Source organism: Barbatula barbatula, assembly GCF_947034865.1.
Source record: "Barbatula barbatula genome assembly, chromosome: 1".
NCBI lineage: Eukaryota > Metazoa > Chordata > Actinopteri > Cypriniformes > Nemacheilidae > Barbatula > Barbatula barbatula.
The window spans coordinates 10,767,427-10,778,419 of NC_136766.1; positions in this window are offsets into that span (position 1 = coordinate 10,767,427).

The following is a 10,993-nucleotide window of genomic DNA, read 5'->3' on the forward strand; positions in this document are numbered from 1 at the left end:
TGGTACCATCCCAAAAAGGAAAAAAGTCACTCTCCCGTACCTTCTCTGGATCTGTTCCACATTGGTGGAATGATCCACCAGCTGCTATAAGATCAGCAGACTCGGTTGGCATCTTTAAAAAACGCCTAAAACGCATCTCTTCCGTCAACACTTCGCTGATTGATTTATCCTAATTCTCTTCCCTTTCCTTCTTTATAAAAAAAAATTACTAACCTCACTATTCTTAGCTTTGTATACTGTGCTAGGCTTTAATGGACTAGTTTGATGCCCTTATGTATTTTGTTGCCTATGTTGTTATAATTGCTTCCAATGTTTCCTCATCTGTAAGTCGCTTTGGATAAAAGCGTCTGCTAAATGACTAAATGTAAATGTAAATGTAAGACCGTGTTTAGGCTAATTTGATGACATGCTTTACACCCGACACAGTTAAGTCTGTTTTTCTTTTGTCTTGGGGAAAAGCAGATTGGTTGACTCCGCAGTAGTAACGCTAGTCTAGGTCGTACTTTAGGACGGCCCCCACCCACCCAATCAAACCCTTCTTACCCGAAGCCCCGCCTCCTCTCTTTGTCAGCTAAATTAATTTGATACTATTTTTGAATTTCTGCGTTTCCCAGGGAAACCTAATGACGCAATGACGTCAATGCGGGTCAATAGCACAGTGATAGGCTGGTGGCGGGGAAAGCTGCGCTCTCCACCAGCAAAAATGACACTGCTGTATCTAAGAAGCCCTGGTGCATACGGCGTTTTGTGTATTTAAACAAATGTGTATATTAAAAATACGACAAATTACACCCAAGACATGCCGAGAGTAAGCAATTACTTATTGTAGTTGTGTCTTTTATCAACAAAACGACTTAAATTCATACCGTGAATGTGTTCCGGAACACAATGTTCACGCACGTATTAACAAGTTTGTGGGTTGCAACTTTCCTTTAACTTAGCATAGTTATCATGTTCAACCCCCCCCCCCCCAACCCCAAAATATATTGGTACGCCGGAACTTTCTGTAGGTAGGCTATTTCTCTTTATTCACAAAAAGCTCATTCACGCAGTGAGCTCTTTATGCTCCAAATGCATACGATTGTCTGTGTAGCAATTGCCTACAGAACACTTAACCAACTTTCACCTGCGACTCAATGACAGAGAAAGTGTTTTTGGTGAGTGGTTTGTTTTTATTTTGCGAGGTTTGTAGACTTTTGATGTTATATTAGAGTTGAAGAAGATATACTCTGGGACTTGCCTCTTGTGCTTTAATGTTGCATGGATTTAGTACAAGGTTGATTGATACAGCTGTTTTATATGTGTTCACGTTCATTAAGTAGCGCAGTTTATTTAATCTCTAATTTTGGTGGTGCTTGCGTTTTCGTTCGTTTTATCATATGTTGTAGGCCTACTTCTTAATGCCGGATGCCTGATATGATAATCACAACAGCATTATTCGTCCTGGCACACTGCGCCGCTCTTTAACCGGAAACTTTGAATTCACTACTGCGATGTTCTCAGAGAGTGTTGTTCCCCGAGTTGCCGAGTGGTCACGATTCGCGCTGTTGTCACATGTATAAATCGCACCGACACCACAATACAATTTCCGAATCAGCAATGCTTTAGCGACAGCAGATGAGAAAAACACAAAAAACTATGTTGAAAATTGAATGCACTGGCGCTTTATTTGGAAAATAAACAAATCTCAATATTTTGTTGATGCACCCAGCAAAAATATGCCACTTTTATAAGCTTTTACAGTTCATGTCGAAATGAAGCAACGGCGGGTCAGAACCATGGACAGCAACATTAAAACCAGTAGGGGGGTATTTCACCTAATAGTTGGGTCTTTTGTGATTTCTATCTTCTATTTCTCAAAGCGGGTCACAACCAACGTGTTTAGTCTGCTCTTGCTTTTACACTGATGTCTGTACTGTTGGAGTGTTTGGATGCTTGGTGAAGGTTTTTTTTGTGTGGTTCTCCTATTGGATTATTTGGATGATTTTCGACATAAACAATTATCATTGTATCACTTTTACGTAAAGCAGCCACCAAATCCATTGTTGATATATTTCATTAAGGCATCGACAAAAGAAAGAGAATTTGAACGTGACGTCAATGGTGAGCTGACGCAGCTTTGGGAAAAGGAAGATATAGAGAAAATGTTGTTTCCACTAATTTATAATTGTATCGCATGTGGATTTGAATGTGTCAATCATTGTATACAGCATTTTGATGCAGTCATTTGGAGCGTACCAATGGCTCAAATCATTTATTTCATTGTATACCACAAAGCAGGAAAAATATATCTACAGCATCAATTCGAATAAACGTAGAAATGTTTGTATGACTGCACGATTAATCTTTTTAAAGCATGCCATGTCTCCATACCCGAGCATCACGAGCCTTTATGCAAACCGAGAGTTTATGTGAACGCGCATGTCACGCCGACCACGTACAATTCCTCTGAGCAGCATTTGTGTGTGCCTTTTTTTCTCCAAGTGCTCTAAAAATAGTAACAGCTTGATCCAGAAATAGACGGGGGTATCACCCTCATATACAGCCTTCGTTCTGAGGCACAAAAACACACCAGGACGGCACGTTATGTTCTATTATTGTGTCCTTGAAATATTCCTTGTGTTATTGAATTCACCGTTTCAAATCCTGACACATGTATATCGCTCATAAAGGGCTCCCTCCACTGGTAAACGTCCGCAAGACCTGTCGCTCTCCTGGTGACCTAAACTGCATGTTTGGTTTAAATACATATTTCTTTTTACTTCATTTTCAGCTATCGTATGTATCGCGTCGAAGTCAAGCTGTCTTTTTCTCGCTGTCAGGCATCACCCTGCCTGCATTCAGTGAATGAAAATAAAGGGGAATCTCATTGGCAGGTCGGCGCAATTGAGCATCTCTCAAAATTTGATCGGAAACTCCCAAATATAAAAACAGAATCACCGCGCCGAATAGCTTAAAAGAACACACACATTGCAGACATATGTGTTCGCTACTCGTGGCTTATGTCACATGACGCCTATTTAAATCAGCGGAGCTGTCCACCAGGAATGGTGCTGAAATTAGTGTATTTTTAAACTAACGTCCAAACTAAAGATGCAGCCATTACCTATGCGCTTAAAACTGTTTAGTTTCCATGTCCTCCGTCCTGTGGAAAATGTACTCGAACGTGCGGTGTGATTTAAGAGCCCATACCACACATGCTTTTGTGCATCCGACCATTTCCTTAATAATTCAGCATGTCACATACGTTTAATAATTCACTCTCTGCACGGAGATCCTTACATTTGACTGGTAACGCGCGTAACCCTCTTACAAGAACTTCGAGTTGGTAAATCCAACACGTATCTGTAACATTTTGGTCATGCATGTTTATGTTCATTGCTTAAAATACAAGTCCATTCATCATATTTGCCAAACGTATGAAGTGGGTAAAAGCCTAGTGGTCTTTGGTAATTCATTTTTGGCGTGCGGTTTCATCGGAAACAGCACAGATTGGCGAGTCGTGACTGCTAAAGTGAGTAATGCGCGTCGGCTGCGTCAGTAGGGGCAAAGCGCTGGGTGCCGGAGACAGATGGAGGGAATCGTGACTGACTGGAGACTTCCACAAATGAAAGCACAACCTCATCATGTCTCCACGAGAGAGCTATCTGTGAAGATGAGACTTAAATGTTAAGGTCTCGCTGTTCTCCCCTGTCACTCTAAGTCCTGACCTTGGGATCCGGTGGTAATTCTTCACATTCAGATAAAAGCGACTCTCTTAGAGTTTATGTGTGTGTGCTGTGTGCGCGCGCGCACGCGCTTTCGTACGTGCTAACAGAAAGAGCGAGTAAAACGGCGATGTTTTTGTGTGCATGCTTTGGGATGGGTTTATGGTATGGTTGTGTGCGCGCGTGCGCTTGAGTTGTGTGGGGTATCCAAATATAGCCAGACTCAGAGAACGATGTTCATTATTTTATGAGACAAGGAAAGAAGGTGACTAGCTTTGCTGCTTATGTGACCTGAACGCATACTACGAATGGAGGAATTGAGGAACTTGTTATGGTAAGTGTTCACTTGGATCATTTTTCTATTTGTTGGCTATTGTGGTGATCGTTTGAATTGGATAGATGCGTTATATTTCAACGGTTCATTACAGGTTGGAGACATATTTCCGGATATTCGTTTTAAGTGCCTGATAAACAACCTAAACTCGTTTATGTTCACTTACATTTAAATAAATGTTGAAGATTGAAACATATGTTATTAGATTACGAAAACGTGCGTTGTAAAAACCCCAACAATAAAGCACATTTATTTAAAAAACATTTCGTGCATCGGTGGAGAATTCGTTTTCTATATTTTTCCTTTTTTCAAAAAGGGGGGTCCCTGCGTGAGAAGAGCATGGATTGGTCGAATGACGATTTTTTGCATGCTCCAATGAAATCCTTCACTGCTCTCTATTTACTGTGAGCTGGAGCGCAGTAATTCCCCTCCTTCAACAGATCTATCGACTGACAGGAGTAGATCAGCTTTTTACTTAACCACATCACGAACAGGAGAATATGTACGACCATAAGAACGGCATCAGAACACGGATGAAATGACAGTGCAAAGCCATGGATGGGAAGGTAATCGTACACTAGAGCGGATTCTGTGCATTTCTCGGCGAATGTTTAGAATTGGAGTCTACTGCACACGGTCTAGCCATTGGCTACAACAACACGGACTGTCAATAATTATGGACAAAACCTGCAACTCGGATGTCACATTCTATGCGTATGGAAAACGGACTGTCAAAAGTCTTTCACGAATCTTTTTGCGGTCTGGGCTTGCTGTTCATAACTATCAATGGGAAGCCCTTACCCCAAAAAGCATTTGCGGAGGGCACACACACCGAATAATAGAAGAATGCTCTCTCTTACTTCTGCTCCTCTCGGACTATCATCATTCTCGTTGTCAGAATTATAACGACTTACTGTGTTTATAATTTCCACAGGAAAATCGGCTCAGTCTTTACTATTATCTTTTTTTACCCTAAGTCTGGCACACCCTTTCAGTATCTGTGGCACCAACCGCGCCTTATCAGTTTAACGTGTGATTTAATTCTGAAATCTAACAATAACGTGTGGGAACTGCATGGTTGTTGATATAAATGACGCGTTTGGCACCATGTGAATAAACATCTGAATTAAATGACAAATGCAATAAAACATATTACATCTGGTTCGTGACATCTTATTTTGAGTTTTGCAGAGACGCAGCTGACGCGCGCGCAGGTGCTGTTGCATACATCTCGTGCAACATCAAATCAGTTTGAAGAGTTCAAGTATTACCATACGATTTCTAAGCACGACTCGCACCTTAACACATTTAAATGGAAATATACGCAAGAGAGAATTTTTAGTAGCCAGGCAGAACACCTGACGTATGCCTTCTTGTGTTGTATTTAAAACACACGTGTTACTAGTGCTTACAAGCCTTATATAAAAATGTTTGCTAATAGTAGTGTCACTTTGTAGTGAACTTACTAGTGCTTACAAGCCTTATATAAAAATGTTTGCTAATAGTAGTGTCACTTTGTAGTGAACTTGTGCTCAGTATTATACAAACTATGGAGCTAGAGTTCTTTAAACATGAAACAATGTTTGTTTCCAGTTACCATAACACATAAACAGGTGAAAACACATAATCAATGTTTGTCAGTGAAGGGATGTCAAAAAATGTTGCTTTCAAACTTCTTGGCATTAGTCACACTTCAGAATATACATTGTATAATAACTTTAAGAAAGGGTACATGATCCTTTTAATCATGAAATGGCCTGATTCTAATGTTAGTTTCTGTTCACATCCACTCTTGTGACATTTGATAATATAATGTGCTACAATAAAGATCCTTTGCTATAATGCAATACAGTAGGAGAAGAAGTTGTGTAAGTGTGTTAATGCTTTACTGAAACAACAGTTAATCACAACAGTGTTGTAACTGTATTGTCAAGTCTATGTTATGTATACAGTTTGCAACAGGCACATGCTGGTTTTTAAGTTTATGCTGCAACGTATGGAGATCTGCGATTATGTAGTTGTGTAGTGATGATTCTTTTGAATTGTTTTAATTCAATTTTAAAACAAATGTATTTCATTTAAATACATGCTTTGCACTTATTTACTTTATGACTATACTTTATAAACAGCGATGACAAGTTTAGTTGTGTGCTTAAGATAATCATACTGTCACATTTAGACATCCGATTGCAATATCTGTTTAATCGGATACTTCATAGCATCTGTCAACATTTGACAAATAAAAAGGATATAAACATGCATATTATATACACCCCTTTCCATAATTGGATTTTTTGTCTTAATATCATAATCAAGAGAATAACCCTAACAAGTCCCTTTTTTAAAGTTTTTCAAAATCGAAAGAAACAATGACATTTTATGTTTCGGCCTTTCCATGTTTTCTTTTTTTATTTGCCATTCACCCTCTAATCAAGCAAATAACATATTAAAATAATTAAATTGTCTTACAAGTCATTTAAGGAATTTAAACAAAACTAATGTATAACGCCAATGAATGTTGATTTATGTACAGGTTATTCCACTCCCAGGGTCTGAGCTAATACAGAGTGCGAAAAGAAGCAGACAGAAAGAGAGGAATTGAAATGTAGCTCAACAGATCATGAGAGCTCATGCCTAAATAACAGATGCTAGATACGTGAATAATGACATTTGTGTGTGTTTTCTGAATGCCTTCTATGATCACATTTCTGAAATGTTTTTTTTCTGAAATGTTTTCTGCATCTTTTCTGTATTGCTTTTGATTGTAACCATGCTGATTACATTAATTTAGAGGGACTACTCTATAAGCTTCTATTGTTGTTTATTTTTAACAAAAATATGACGTCATCCTGAAATTTCTTTCTTCTGAGTCTGCATATGTCCTTAATACTCTCATGCCATAAGTACTGTGAATCATTGATATAAGCAGTGATTTATTATATTCTATTAATTCTCAATGAGAAAATAAACATTTACAATGAAAAGTGATGTTTTCATTCTCATTAATTTAGCAGTTTTTTAATTTTTGGGGAAACTGACGTCGTCTTAGTAAACACACCACGCATTAGGTCCAAAGCTCAGACGTACGTCAGGTTGTAATACCTCAGCCCAGTCATACTTATTTTTTCCAACTACTTAATGGTGATTTTGTAGTGAACTACTATAAATGAACATTGATGTTTTTAAGATTTTTTTTAATGAAGTATTTTAAAAATAAAATGTATAAATTGCAGTTGCTTACGTATCATGACCTATTTTATCTTAAAGTTACAATCTAAAATCTATATTCTGATGCAATCTACAAAAAAAACATTATGCAAGCAGTAAACAAAGCAATGTGTATATATATAAATATGTAGTAAGCCTTAATGTTGCATAGATCATACTGTATTGTGTTCTACTTTTCTAGGTCGAATGATGACTTTATACTGTACTCTATAAAGATCTACATTGTTTTTTAGCCTGTAATGTCTTTTTAATACTTTTTAGTTAAATCTGTTAATTTAATCAACATTTAAGTATATGCATTCTTTTTCATTTTTATATTCTTTTCAGCTGCTATTGATTTGACTCTAATCATGAATAACAGTATCCGAACGCTTATTTTCTCAGTGTTCAACATCTAACATTTTACATAACACATTGTTTAAATGTGCAGCTTCATATGGAATGTTGAGTTTTCAGTATGATGACTATTTCACAATGACTCCTGACTTTCTCAAACCACATTGTTGTCATGAAGTTATGTTTTGTGGCTATTATGTCTTAAATGACAGTGTACAGTGGAGAGTTGATAGGAAGATATTGGGAGGAGAGAGGGGAACAGGACCGGCAAAGGACCACTGAGAACGGGAATCGAACCCAAGTTGCCGTGAGCGCACTGGCGCTATGTGTCGACACATTAACCAAGGTTACCAACACATCATTAATTCAAAGAGTATTACTCATTACATAATTTTTATTCACTCAAACCATATTCTTTTTTTGTGTGTTTAACAGACTATGTGTGGGTAGCTCTGTTTTTTCCCCCGAGAACACAGAATGAGTATTACCACTTTGATTTGACCCCTGTGGTTCTCTGGTAGTTTTCTAGTGGCCCATGAAAACACAGTATGGTTTATGTGCCTCAAAGTACTGTAGTAAGATCAACATAACATTACATCAAAAAATTTAAGATAGAAATTACATTAAGTCAACATTAAGTCAACTTAATCTGACTTGCACATTCAATTTGTCTTTTAGGGCAAGAAGTGATATATACAAATCATGTTTCCTTTGCACTGACATTTTTCTTTGCACTTGACAACATGACAGGTTTGAAACATGACAGCAATTTCAGATTTGTAACTTATAACAATTATTATCATGACCTTAAAGTGTATTTTTTTTAGGTTTCAATAATAAGGAGTACTGAGTCAGGAACGCAACAGCCAAAGTAATGCTAACAGCCGAGATGTGGTCACTATTGGTTGCATTGTGTCTCAAGTGCCTGAAAGTGATCACTTAAAGACGTTCTGAAAGATTTGTATCTGCACATTGAAAAAGAACAGTAAGTCCACATATATTTTAAATTGATATGATCACATAGTTATTATGTTAACACATTGAACTATGCCACTTTGAACATTTTCTTGTTGCTATGCCTCTAACAATTTTGCCCTATACATTACACACAGAAGAATATGAATCGTATGTAGAATATACTATAGCCTTTGGGAAAGTTGCTTCTGCACATTTAAACACTGTCTGCAATTGAATATATTTCAGTAAACATAGTAGCTCTGATAACAAAATATAAAATAGGAAATTACTGTTCCTTGAATAGATGCCCCTTTAATGTTTTTTAAATTGATTAGAATTGCTTAAAGTTTTTAGTAAATAATATCAGGATAGCGTCAAAAGCACACTTTTTTGTACATTAGATCCTATTTTGTATATTATATAAAATTAAGGTAAATATCACACTTTAATTTGTGAACATGTTTATGTACTTTGTCTGATCTCAATTTAGGGATATATTTTAAAATATGTATCTTTTATGCATTTCCTTTAATGGGATTTTGTATGCATGTAGATTTCATGTAGATTTTACATTAGCTAATAAAATGACAAGGGCTTTGGTGGCTTATATACTTATAGCACAAACTGCTGTGAAGTCTCATAAAGATAGCAAGGGATTTTGATAAGCATCCAAAAATTATTTGATAAGCATTGAGAGGGTTTAACTTGAATTATTTGAATCAATAATTTTGTTTTGAATTGGATTTGAAAATGAAGGCTGCTGGAAGTCAGAAAACAATTTAAACATGGCCATTGCTGTATGTTCATTATGACTCACACACATTGCAATACACACAAGAAGGGGTAAAGATAAAAAACAAACAGTACAAAGTATAATTTTTGGTCTGCTCATTAACAGAAAAAACAAAGCTTTAAGTCTAAAGAAACATTAGATTGAGATGACTCTTTATATATTATTAGTTTGATTGTGGATGATTCAATAAAATTAAGAATAACTTAACAATGAATGAAGGCATATAATGCTAAAGAAAACACCTTCATAAAAAGCTTTTATGAAGTAATTTACAGCGTATCAAAACATTTAAACATTTTTATATTCTCATGCATTACAAACCATAGTTTATAAGTATTTTCATAATTGCTAAAAAGGCTTACTAAGTCTTACAACAATTTCTTGTGGAGATGCTCTAGTTAAGTTTTTGAAAAATCAGTGAAGAAAATTTGTTACCATTTTAGACACATTTGAGGTTTTTCTTTAATATCTAAGTAATGTTTGTAGGTTGTATTAGGATTAGAATGTAATGTGTTTATTTTAAAATAATACATTTCCACAATAAAAAAACAATAAAAACATGCCAAAAATAACAGAGGGAGAGAGCAAGACAGAGAGAGCGAGAAAGAGAAAAAGAGCATATGCACATGTAGTTATGTAACAGTATGGCATGCATGTTAAATTTGAGAAAATATGTGCCTTTCTTAGCAGGCTGCTACGATTCATATTAACAGATATTTAAACTGGGTAATCACAAAATACAGAGGTCAAAGGACACAGGGATTAAAGGATATTTTATATCTTAAAATGTGTCTGATATTTGAATAAAGGATAGTTATTTTTTCTATTATTAATGTACAGCTTTACATTTACATTTAGGCATTTGGCAGATGCTTTTATCCAAAGCGACTTACATTGCACTATACATTTATACATAGGTATCTGCAATACCCTGCGATCGAACCCACAACCTTGCGTTGTTATCGCAAAACTGAAACACAGCTGAAAACATATATTTTTAAATGTGGAGTTTAAATCATGTATCTATCCAAATATAATGATTGTGAGAAGTATTTGTGCATGCAAGCAATGTAGATGTTTATGCTTTATGATGTTGCAGCTATACATAAATAACAAAACATTTGTCTTATCCCTTCACCTCATAGGCCTGAACCATAATACATACAAATTACATAGTTTTTTTGTTTTCACAAAATGACCTAATGCTAAATATTTAAATGGGCCCTATTAAATTATGAATTTATATTTTATCAGTCCACTACTATTACTTGTTTATAGAGTATAGTTTTATCTATGTAATTCATCAATGTATTTTGATGTTTCTTAAAAGGTGGCCTGTAATATTTTGCCTCATTTTTTTTTAAAACTTGACTGAGTTTTCCTTTGACATAGCTTTCAGCCCAGATAGATTTAATCTAATTTAGATTATCTTTAGTCTTTACCAGATTCCAAAGGAATAGATACACTCATGCAGCCTACAGAAGTTCCTTAATTTATAGCATCATCAGAAAATTTTGTCATACTCTTTTAATCCCAGGGTTTACCAGGTTGTTATAAAACCATCATATATGTTGTCTTGCTTTACATAAAATATGTTTCTATATATAAAGATGCTAAGATGTTTATTGTAAAACGTTT